Here is an 11503-nt window from a genome sequence, read left to right as displayed (position 1 = left end):
TAAGTTAACATGTTATTTATTTCAACTGTTAATTTGTATTGTTTGAACTTACCTTTACCTACCTGTCTTCCAGAAGCAAAAGGAGGAAATGTAGTTCTACTTCCTGCTTTATACCTTCTGGGTTCATCTGAGGTCACAGGAAGAGACCAAGGGCAGGAGGGGAAGAATTCTTATAATTTAATAAAGTTGATTTTAAAGGGTTTATAAAGAAATAGATTTAATGTTGTGATATGTATTGATTACACCAGAGTTTATGTTGCCAGTCAAGAGGAGTAGTAGCGGATGAATATAATCATGTTCATCTCACCTACCTACTGAATGGAATAGTCCAGAGGAGAAAGTGTTTGATTAAGGGGACTATTTAAGCAGACGAACTCAGGTGTTTCAGAAGAAGGGTTCAGGTCAGTGTAGCTGTGTGCAGTTTGACCTTAATTTCCGTTGATTTAAGTTCAGTTATGTTTATTTGAATTGAGTTTATTATAGAGTTGAGTTTCTTATTTGTTTCTTTGTAAATATTCTTGGGCCACAGAATGGTGAATAAATCACTTGCTACACTGGACAGCATCAGTCTCCTGCACTTCTTTGACCGCTTAAGTCGAGTCCTACCACATACACAATCAGAGAGAAAGAAACAGAGAGAGAGTGCAGGACAGACAGGTGGCAGTCTCAGGTGTATACACTGCTACAAAACAGCACAAGAGGAGGACGATTTAGTGTTTGTGATATTACGAAACAAGAAGAGTTCCCAGATGGTACAGTGAGCACATGTGTGACTCATGTGATTAAAGCATCTTTCTTTCAGCTTAACGAGTTAACCGTCAGCTCGTTCAAACACATGTTAAAGTCCGTTTGGCTCGACACCACCGAACAGAGGCAGCAATATAACATAGCTAACATTAACAGTGCAGTGAATCCTGCTTGTGCCGTGATATTCAGGACTGCAAACCGAGCAGCATCACTGACTTTCAGCTTGTTGTGTTTGTGGATATATGACTGACTTTAATTATCCATAAAATCATCACATTCCCTGTAAGATTAAGGTCAGCTTTAGAGGCTTTAAAACCAAGTACACTGTAAAATGTAATTCTAGATGTTTGTTATTTCAACATATTATTCTAGATCAGTTTGACGATAGATGACTGAAGTTGTTGTTAAAACATAAAATTACAAGTTAAAAATGTCCCAATTACACCAAAAAAAGCTAACTTGAAAACTCATGTCCAGCTAAATCAGCAACTTATGTGAACTTGACAATGTGGGGAAGTTGAGCACAGCAGGATTCAAAACTGTCCCACGTGACTGCTATCGAAGTGCATCATGGGGAATTGGCGGTTAACAACATGCTCACTTTACTTGGACGTTTTTTAATTGTCTTCTTTGGAATATGCTTTCAAGGTGAGTAACATTGGTTATAACTATAAGGAAAGAGAGCTACAAAAGTTGGAACATGTTTTGAATTTATGGCATGACGTGGGTTTTCTCTTTTACCGAAATGTTTGCTTTAGCTAATGTAACTTTTGCTGACAAGGTCCAGCTTGTGTGTCATGACCAAATTTGACCTAATAAACTGACATATGGTCTTTTTTATGGGTTTAATGTGGCACTGACCAAATCACAAGTATTGTGCTGCTAGGTTTAAGGTTGTGCACTCAACCACTGTTGCGATATTAGCAAGCTAACTCCAATAACTGGCTGGGTTCAAAAAGAACTTTTTGGCAGGACTCCGATGCTTGTCATCTGTTTACCCCTATGTAATCACTTAAGTTGTTATTTACTGCTGCATGCTAAGCTGCAAGAGTGCACTGAGGATTGAGAAAAAATATGGTCTACAAACCAGCATTATATTAGTTTTTATCAGATAGTCCTCCAGTGTGTTTATTTTTTGCTTTAATTATATTGTGCAGTTATTTGTTACCCTGAAATGCTTTATGCTTAACAACAGCTCACTATTTTTTTGAACTCTTGTGATCAGTATGACTAGATTGTGTGAGTTTCCATACTAAAAGAGCTGTAGTGATAAAATAATTGGCATAAGAGACACTGATTTTTGGCATGGTATACTGCAGAAGTTTGTTTGTTTGTTTTGTTTTTTTTCATAATTTACCTTTTAATTAAACTGAATTCCCTGTATTGTAACAAAACTAACATTGTTCATATGTCAGAAATTTAGCAAACATGAATAAATGGCCAAAACAAAATAATTATAAAATATATATTTTTATTTTACTTGTTTTAGGTCTGTGAAGCCAAACTTGATGCTGGGGATTTATTTTTGTCAGTGGAGTCAAATGGTAAGTCACAATTTGTGCATTTTGTCATACTGGAAACAGTGGCGTGTCTAGAAAATTTTTCAGTTTCATGATTGAAGTAGCAACAGGAGAGGGAGGGAGAGAGAATGAGAGAAGAAGAGGCAGCTGTGCAGCGTAACGACAGAATAAATCCAGCTTTGTGTCTTTTTTTCATTATAGTACGGGACAAACTGCATCTCTTCTCAGCTCAATACGAAACGCGTATTGGCAGATAATTGGCAGATAATATTTTAAAAAATTCTACCAACCGTTAACCATAATTCAATAACCCTATAAACCTAACAACCGAATGCACTTTTAACTCTTATTAGAATGAGATTTTAACCACTACGGTGCAAAGTTTTTAGATACTGTGTTGATAAAGTACAAGAGATACAATCAGTCAGTGTTTATTCAGCAGTCAAGGACATCAATATTTGCATAGTATTTTTACTGACATGTAGTGCACATATGTTTTGGGCAAAAACATTTTTGAATATTAAAATACGAACATTTGTAACAAACAATTGACAAATTAGCCAATTCCAATGTAAAACTTTATGTGCCTGTTAAAAAAAGAAGATAATCTTCTCACAAACTGGTGTTTGATTTTGAAACAGGAAAAAAGTGGGGAAACAAATGAAAAGACTAACATTTGAATGAAACCTGAAAGCAAGTAAATACTTTCTATGCTGCCTTATGGTCAACTTTGGTAATATTGATCAAGAACAACACTGGCTGATGATGAAATACAGTCAGCTGGCATGGTGACACTGCCAGTATTAACCTGCAGGGCTGGACTGGGACAGAAAATCGGGCATTTTGACTACAGACCGACCCACCAGGTATTAAAGCCATAAAGCCTTTGACTGAAAACAAACCCTGTTGTGACAGTGATGTACAGTCTTGTTGGTATATGTATGATTTCTATACATTTTACGTCAGATAAAAACTTTGTTCGCAAGATTCAGATAATTATTTAATAAAAGCTAAATATTTGAATTGAGAATAAAAAAAAGTATTTCTTTGTGCCCCCCTCTCCCTGTTAATGCCCTACCTGCCCCCCTGGCAAAACTTTGCTAGACCCGCCCCTGCACAGCTATCAGCTGTCAGCTACTTAGAAAAGGATCCTGGTGTTATTTGTCTCTCAGAAACAGTTCATAACTTCCCTTCAACTTATCCATGTCACCTAAAAGGTAAACTTGTTTCTCCATCACAGCTCTGATGATTCAGTAAGGACATCTCCTGGTTTCATCTTCATGTTTCCCTCTCACCACATATCCAAACCGACATCATGACCAGCAGCTTTACAGCTGTGGCTCCAGCAAACATCAGCTGATACTAGAAATTAATATTAAATAAATTCTAACAACAGCTGATCAAGCTTAAACGTGCAGCTGTTGTTTAGCGCGACATCTGCTGGTTTCCTCTTTCTGGCGCAAAGTGGGCGATAAACAAACAAGAGAGAAAAGCCGATCAGCTGATCATTGATCAGTTTCATGATTGAAATAGCAACAGGAGAGAATGAGAGAAGAAGAGGCAGCTGTGCAGCGTAACGATAGAATAACTCCAGCTTTGTGTCTTTTTTTCATTCTAGCTAAAGTTCGGGACAAACTGCGTCTCTTCTTAGCTCAATACGAAACGTGTAATATTTTCTCTGAATGAGGGACCATTCCATTTTTTTAAGGAGCCGTTGGCAACTCTACTAACTTTATGAATAAAATAAAGTTCACTATCAGTAACATCATAGCACCCACCCAGCTGTATAGAAACTCAGTCAAGCTGGCTAGAACGCAGTACGAGTTATTGCAACTGACGGTAAAAAGTCAGCACAACGAAAATAAACTCCACCTAAACTTGGTTTATATCTGACCCAGATAGACTGCAGGTCATAACTTCTTACCTGAAGTTCAGTTCACCTGACACTCGGACCGGCGGCTGCCTCTCTCCTCCTGCCTCCCCTTCCCTCATCCACCTGCTGGCCTCTGTGGAAGCTCTGCCATAGCCACCACCAAACAACTGAGTTATTTTTACACCTCGACCTGCATCTGGCCAATCCACCACCTCTCATTGTTCATGCCATTACAAAAAAAATAAAAAATAAGTCACCGGGCATATGCCCAGTATGCCCGATGGCCAGTCCAGCTATGTTAACCTGCAACCAAATCTGCAGCTCCATCAGTGGCGGCTGGCCCATAGGGGGCGCTCGGGCTCCGCCCCCCCAAATGTGGAGGAGTAAAAATATATATTTTTAAAAAATTCATCAATGATAGTTTTACTATGTGTGTGCCCATATACAGCCAGGCGTATTTTAACATTTTCACCAGCTGACTCATTAAAGTTCAACCAACAAACGGTGTTTTTCTTCTTCTGGGGCGCTCGTCAAAGCGCCCTTGATATGCAGCGAAATAGCCTATCATTAAATGGTTGCCAGGGGAAAATAATAAATATTTGACCTATCAGCGTCGCTGAATTAAATGGTTTGGGGGCGCTTAAAATTGCGCCCCTGCAGAAAACGCGCGAAGATTTGCTGTTCTAGAATTTTACCTCAGTCAGTAGCCTAAGTGAGCTATAAGGTCAGAGAGAGACGATGGCAGCGGTATTGTTAACGGTTGAGGCACAGCCTCCCCCAAATTCGGTTAGATCGCTTCTAACCTACCCTTTTGCCAGAAGGACAATGGCAGAAAAACTGCAAGTTAAAGAGTTGGGACCTGACAAGCCCGAAATTCAACTAACCCAGGCAACGAAGGAGAAGTCAAAAGCATACAACAGGACTTTTTGTCGGAGTTGGTTCCAGCGCAAGTCGTGGCTGACAGGCTGTGGAACAGCTAATGCACTTTTTTGTTTCCCGTGCATACTGTTCAAAAGTGACAAGTGTGATCTGACGTGGACACAATCTGGACAAACCGACTTAAAGCACCTCTCCGAACGAATCAAGAAACATGAAAGCTCACGAGTTCATATGGACAACAGTGTAAAGCTAGCTGTGCTAGGGAAAACTAGCATAGCGGCGCAGCTAGATGATGGACATCGGATTGCTTTAAGAAGGCACAACGAAGAGGTAGATAAAAACCGTCATATTTTATCTAAAATCATCGATTGTATTAAGTTTTGTGGTGCTTTTGAGCTAGCAATGCGGGGACATGATGAAAGTGATTCCTCAGACAATCCAGGGATTTTTAGAGGTTTAGTCGACTTGATGGCATCAATTGATCACGACTTGAGGCCATATTTACTCTCTTTCTCCATCCCTCTCTCTTTCTCTCTTTAGCCCACCCCCCCAATCAGTTTACAGTTGTTGTTTTCAATAGTTATTTTTCCTTCATTCAAAAAAAAAAAAAAAAAAATCTGTTCATGTTCATTTTTACAAATCTATACAAATGGCCAGAATATGGTTGTTCATTTTTACAAATCTATACAAATGGCCAGAATATGGTTGTTCATTTTAAATTTAAATTAAAATTGTGTTGTTTGATGTACTCATTAAATGGGTCATTTTAGTTGATATCATAAAAATTGCCCCCCCTGAGATTTTTTTCAGGAGCCGCCACTGAGCTCCATACAGCAATGTTACGACTTAGATTATATCTTATAACTCATAACTCTTATGTTAGCTCCCCTCAGTAGCATACTGTCTGATATATTCCACGGCTGCAATAATTCTTTAAGTGTTATTTTTTCCTTGGTATTCTAATTTCACCGAAGTTTACAAAACTCAACAAACTTAATATTACTTACCGGGACATTTATTCTGTCCTCATTTTCTTTCACCGAAAAATTGTTTCCTGCAGTGCCATCTTTCGTGCTTGGCTCTCCTACCTTTGCTAACGTGATGCACATAGCGCAGAAGCCGATGCTACATTCATTTACACTCGGATATCTGAGCTTCACCGTTAAAACATAATTGTACATTTGATATTTGATTGAATTTTATTGTTTTGCCTTTGGGGTGGCACCTGGGGTGGCCAGTCTGGTTGGGGGGGTGGCCTGTGCCCCCCCAGGCCACCCCGCTGGACATGCCACTGACTGGAAACACCACAGATTATATTGTAACTTAATAGCTCTGTAGAACAAATGATATAAAGATTGTAGTGTCAGGGTACTTCTTAAGAAGTAATTGTAACCCGGGTTAAAAAGATGCATAAATAGTAAAAGATAAGTGAAATCTGAGAATATAAATATCAAAGAGTTCATTTATTTAAATTTTCTTGTATATTTAAAAAGGTAAAAGTTCATGTAAAATGATTAAAAACATGTTTGCATTGTTTAAAACAAGTTCTTTCTTTTCTTGTGAATTGTTTGTGAGAACTGTAATTTCCTACGGGGATAAGGTCTGTGAAGGTAACACAGGGTGGAGAAGGAAAAGGGAAAAAGAGACGAGAGCGCGAGAAGAGAGGGCGGTGGTGCGTGAGTTACACGGAGCATCCGGAGAAGTTAGCTTGTTTTTATGTACTAAGAGTAAGTGTGTTTTGACTTTTCGGAGAGATAAGTCACAGTGTCGGTAAGCTAGTGACATAACACGTAAAGTTTCAGCGTGAGTCTGCTGGACTGTGTGCTTTGTTTCTTAAAGTGAGGCTAACCCAGCCGTTCGCTAATAAGGACTACTGTAGGCTGCCTTTCGCTATAGTTGTGGAACGGATAACGACGGACACACCCCAGATAGTCACTCTGAGTGCCCGCGTCACTCAGAGTACCTCTGGCAACGTGGGAAGCTAAAACAGGTAGCTTGTGGAGCACGTGGAGATCACGGACCTTCCTCATCTTTGTGCTACTGCATTCAGAGCGGAGTGTTTCTGAAGGAGCTGAGGACAACTTGTTGCCTGGATTAAGCTGGTGGGGATTGCACGTTTCACAAGGTACTGAGTTTATTTATTTATTTTTTGCTCGTTGAGTGAAGAACTTCCGGTTGGGAGATCGTTTTGGATTTATACTGGATCAATACAGGCCTGCAACGTAGGGTTTATCTCTGCTGGCTTTAGGTTTAGTTTGGGGACTATAATTGTTTTATCACTGGTGGTTTACACTGTATGTGTGGAGATTCTGTGTACAGTGGGTAAATTGCTGTGTGTGTTTGTTGGTTTGCCTGAATACTGAAATCTGCCATTTTATTATTTTCTTGTTTTCATTGTTTGGTAAATTAAAGGAGGGTTGCAATGCTCTACTTTACATGGTGTATGACATGATTTACTGCACTATAGACACTAGTGTTAATTTTTGCGTGTAGTGCTACTGTTAAGGAATAAGCTTCATTGATCCCAGAAACAAAAGAGAAGTTAACTTAAAAATATCGTACGAGAGTACACTAGAAAAAGAACCCAAAGCCCATTTATTTAATGGTATTGAGTAAATGAGGGCTACATAATATTGCACTATTGATGATCGCATGCAGGTGGCATAAACTAAATAGTGTTCTTTTAATCGCACGTTTACTAAGGTTTTACATCACATAAGTAATTTTCACAATCATTCTACTTTAAAAGATTTCAAGACAGAGCTTATTATTCTCTGAACTTCCTTGTTTGCTGAACGGCAGGTAAAGTGCATCTTTTTGTTTGTTTGCTTTTGTGTGTTTGTGTTTTCTCTAATGGACCTCAGATGACGGTTTGCTTAAATTTGGGTCTCAAAGAATCTTTTCTGTCTGTACTCCCCACCCCTCTTCTTCTATTGCTCAGGTTGAAGCAGAATTTGCCCGTCTTACATCTGTTGACCTGAAAGGGTTCCTTTTTGCTGTGCTTGACCATTATGGAGAGGTTCGTGGAGCTGTACAAAATCAAGAGTGGCATAGGAGGGCTATAGGCTCATAAAATGCTTCGGTGATGATGTAAGTGTTCAACTGCGAAATCTAATCCTTTGTTTAAGTTTTAGGTTATCCAGTTCAACTGATGAACTCATTGAAAGAAAGCTGATAAGTAAAGTCTGTCATCATATTTCACAACTGGACATTTAGTGTGGTAACTTTTACAGAATCTGTGTGTATTGGTGGTAGGTTGGATATCATATTCTACTTGAATGTCCTGATAAGCCTGATTCAAAATCTCCAATGATAATCATATATTGATGGAATTATGTATCAAAAAGCTGTGAATTTGGAGCTGTCTACATGCTTCATAAACACTGTTTAAAAAGTGTTTTTGTTTTCTTTTTGACTTTGACCAGAGCCCTACACAAAGGAAGAGGACAGAGGACCTCATTTTCTAAAGGAAGATCCCTCACACACTTTCAAGACTGTGAAGGTTAGCATTGTTTCTTTTAGTAAATTCAATAATGACAGCACCACAGTGGATTTTAAATTAAACACGTGGCATCTATAAAACAATAGATGCCACATGATAACATGTGTACTTCTTCCTCACCAAATGTATTATTACAAGATCTTTGACACTGGAGATGGTCTGGGTTTCAGAGAAACTAACTGGCAAACTAGCATTGATATTATTACTGTCTTGTGTTTATTCATGTCTTCACCAGGGTCTTTGACATTTCGCTGCTGTACTGTTCACTTCAGCTTTACGTTTGATTTCTCACATTGTAAATGGTAAATGGCCTGTATTTATATAGCGCTTTACTAGTCCCTAAGGACCCCAAAGCGCTTTACATATCCAGTCATCCACCAATTCACACACACATTCACACACTGGTGATGGCAAGCTACATTGTAGCCACAGCCACCCTGGGGCGCACTGACAGAGGCGAGGCTGCCAGACACTGGCGCCACCGCCACCTCTGACCACCACCAGTAGGCAACGGGTGAAGTGTCTTGCCCAAGGACACAATGACTGAAACTGTCGGAGCCGGGGCTCGAACCGACAACCTTCCGATTATAAGACGAACTGTCAACTCTTGAGCCATGATTCAGTCATCCACCCATGTGTGTGAATGACTGAATGTGTAAAGTGCTTTGGATTTTGTTTGAAGACATGCTCAGTTATTTATGAACATGGTCTTTGTTTAAAGCAAGAAATTGATCTGTAACATGGGGGTGCATATCTCATTCTGAAAAAACTAATAATTAACCAAAACAACTAATAAGTGTTACCCAAAGCCAATCACCATCATCCAAGGCATCAGTATGGCTCTTCTTTGGAAAGACATGAATTCTTAAGCACAAGGGATATTGTGTAATTGTAATTGTGTAATTTTATTTTATTTTTTGTCTTTGAACCCTTTTATAGCCGACAGTTATTGAAGACACGTTTTCTAAAAGGATGAAAGTTGGCATTGTGATGGTGAAAGAAGAAGACATCTTCGATGTGTTGGTTGTCCTTGAGGCAGCAGTAATCCTGTCTAATCTGAGGGATGTCTCAAGTGCCATTTCCATGCTGATGGGCCTTCTTTTTGCCCTCAACATAGACTATCCAAAGGAACTTAAGGGCATCTTTGAAGTCATTCAGAATGTCCTAATGAACATTGGTGGAAGGCAGTGCATCTCAGTAGTGCATGGTCTAAGAAACAGACTCTTGGGTAGTGACACCGCCACAGCCTTAAAATTCAGGGAAATGAAGGAGGCATTTGAGGGCCGCATTTCGAGCAGCCTGTCACTACCCGATCCGTACCGGAAACCCGATCGGCACCCCGCATGCGCGAAAGGTGTCTACTTCCGGTCAAAGCATTTTACGATAGCTACAGGTATCTGTTAAGATGTTAAGAATAACAAGTATCTCTTAAAATGTTTCCGATAATGAAACATTTAATATAATGTAGACAAAAACAAAAAAATAAAAAGATAGTGACAGATCGGGACTCCCGATCCTTACTGCGCATGTGCAAAGTCGGACCGTACAAATCGGGCCTACCCGATCCGTACCGCGCATGTGCAAGGGTTTTCTTCTTCTGTTCGTTTAATGGCAGTGTACTCCCCAGTGTACGAGGATACCGCCACCTGCTGACTGAGCGAATGAACCCTATTGTAAACTGAATTAGCGTCATTACAAACGTGTGTTAAATTTGATTTAGTGATAATCGAGTGTGTTTACAGTGGGGCAAAAAAGTATTTAGTCAGCCACCGATTGTGCAAGTTCCCCCACCTAAAATGATGACAGAGGTCAGTAATTTGCACCAGAGGTACACTTCAACTGTGAGAGACAGAATGTGGAAAAAAAAAATCCATGAATTCACATGGTAGGATTTGTAAAGAATTTATTCGTAAATCAGGGTGGAAAATAAGTATTTGGTCAATAACAAAAATACAACTCAATACTTTGTAACATAACCTTTGTTGGCAATAACAGAGGTCAAACGTTTACTATAGGTCTTTACCAGGGCCCTATTTCAGGAAGCCGGTTTAGAAAACTCAGAGTGAAAAACGATACTCAGGGTTGAGTAACCCCGAACTGTCCAACTCGGAATATTCGGTTTCAGAAAGGCTGATAACAATTAGTTCAGTCAACGCGGAGTTGCTTTAACACCAAGTTAAGCGCGCGCACGAGGATACATAAAGCCCTGATTAGTGGAGCACAGATTAAGCGAGTCACCATGGAGACGGAGGGAAAGAAGGCGCGGTCAATGTATTTTACAGCGCTTGAGGCCGAAATTCTGATGGCAGCATATGCCGATAACATGCAAATTGCGCGGAAAAAAAGTAACACAGCCTCAGCTGCAAAAGAAAGGGAGCATGCATGGCAAAACAAAGCCGACAGAGTCAATGCGTGAGTGTTAATTTAAACATTGATCTAGGGATTTCCACCCATTTAACGCGTTATTTTATTTTATTTTATTTTGTATTTCATACATTTTATTTCGTGATGTGATGTGAGCGCAGGTGCAACCCAACAGGCCCCAAACGTTCCTGGCAGCAAGTAAAAATGAAATATAAAAATCTAGTCCAAACAGGTAAGGTGTAATTGTATCATGAGCCATAGTGCTTGGTCTGTTTGTCCGATGTAAATCAATTGCAGTTAGAGGCTACATTAATTTTCTTTCTGTAAGCACTTATTGAAATTATCTGAGCACATTACAAGTACATATTTGCTTACTCTGTATGCTCAAATGTGACCCGTTATAGCCAACAGAAAAAAAAGGCCCGAAAAACAGGTGGGGGTCCTCCACCACCACCACTCACAGAGCCTGGCCACTTGGCTTCCACATTTGTGATAATGTTGGCAGCATCACATATGATCTTCACAGTGCAGAGAACACAAATTAGCATCCATTACTATAATGAAATAATTTGTTAGTTTGAAATGCTACAGGGAACCATGTACCTGTACATTAATGCT

At 39.6% G+C, this 11503-nt stretch overlaps 1 long non-coding RNA gene across 1 annotated transcript; it reads left to right on the top strand.

Annotated features, from left to right (window-relative positions):
* Positions 1–6654: 6654 nt before the first annotated feature.
* On the top strand, positions 6655–10022 carry LOC113025983 (uncharacterized). The gene is made up of 4 exons (XR_003272855.2): positions 6655–7144; positions 7961–8109; positions 8445–8521; positions 9461–10022. It is a non-coding gene; the product is annotated as an uncharacterized LOC113025983 (long non-coding RNA).
* The last annotated feature ends 1481 nt before the right edge of the window (positions 10023–11503 follow it).

The sequence above is a fragment of the Astatotilapia calliptera genome, chromosome 7, assembly GCF_964374335.1.
Source record: "Astatotilapia calliptera chromosome 7, fAstCal68.1, whole genome shotgun sequence".
NCBI lineage: Eukaryota > Metazoa > Chordata > Actinopteri > Cichliformes > Cichlidae > Astatotilapia > Astatotilapia calliptera.
Note: the sequence above shows the minus strand (reverse complement) of the source record. Positions and strands in the feature narration are given on the sequence as shown.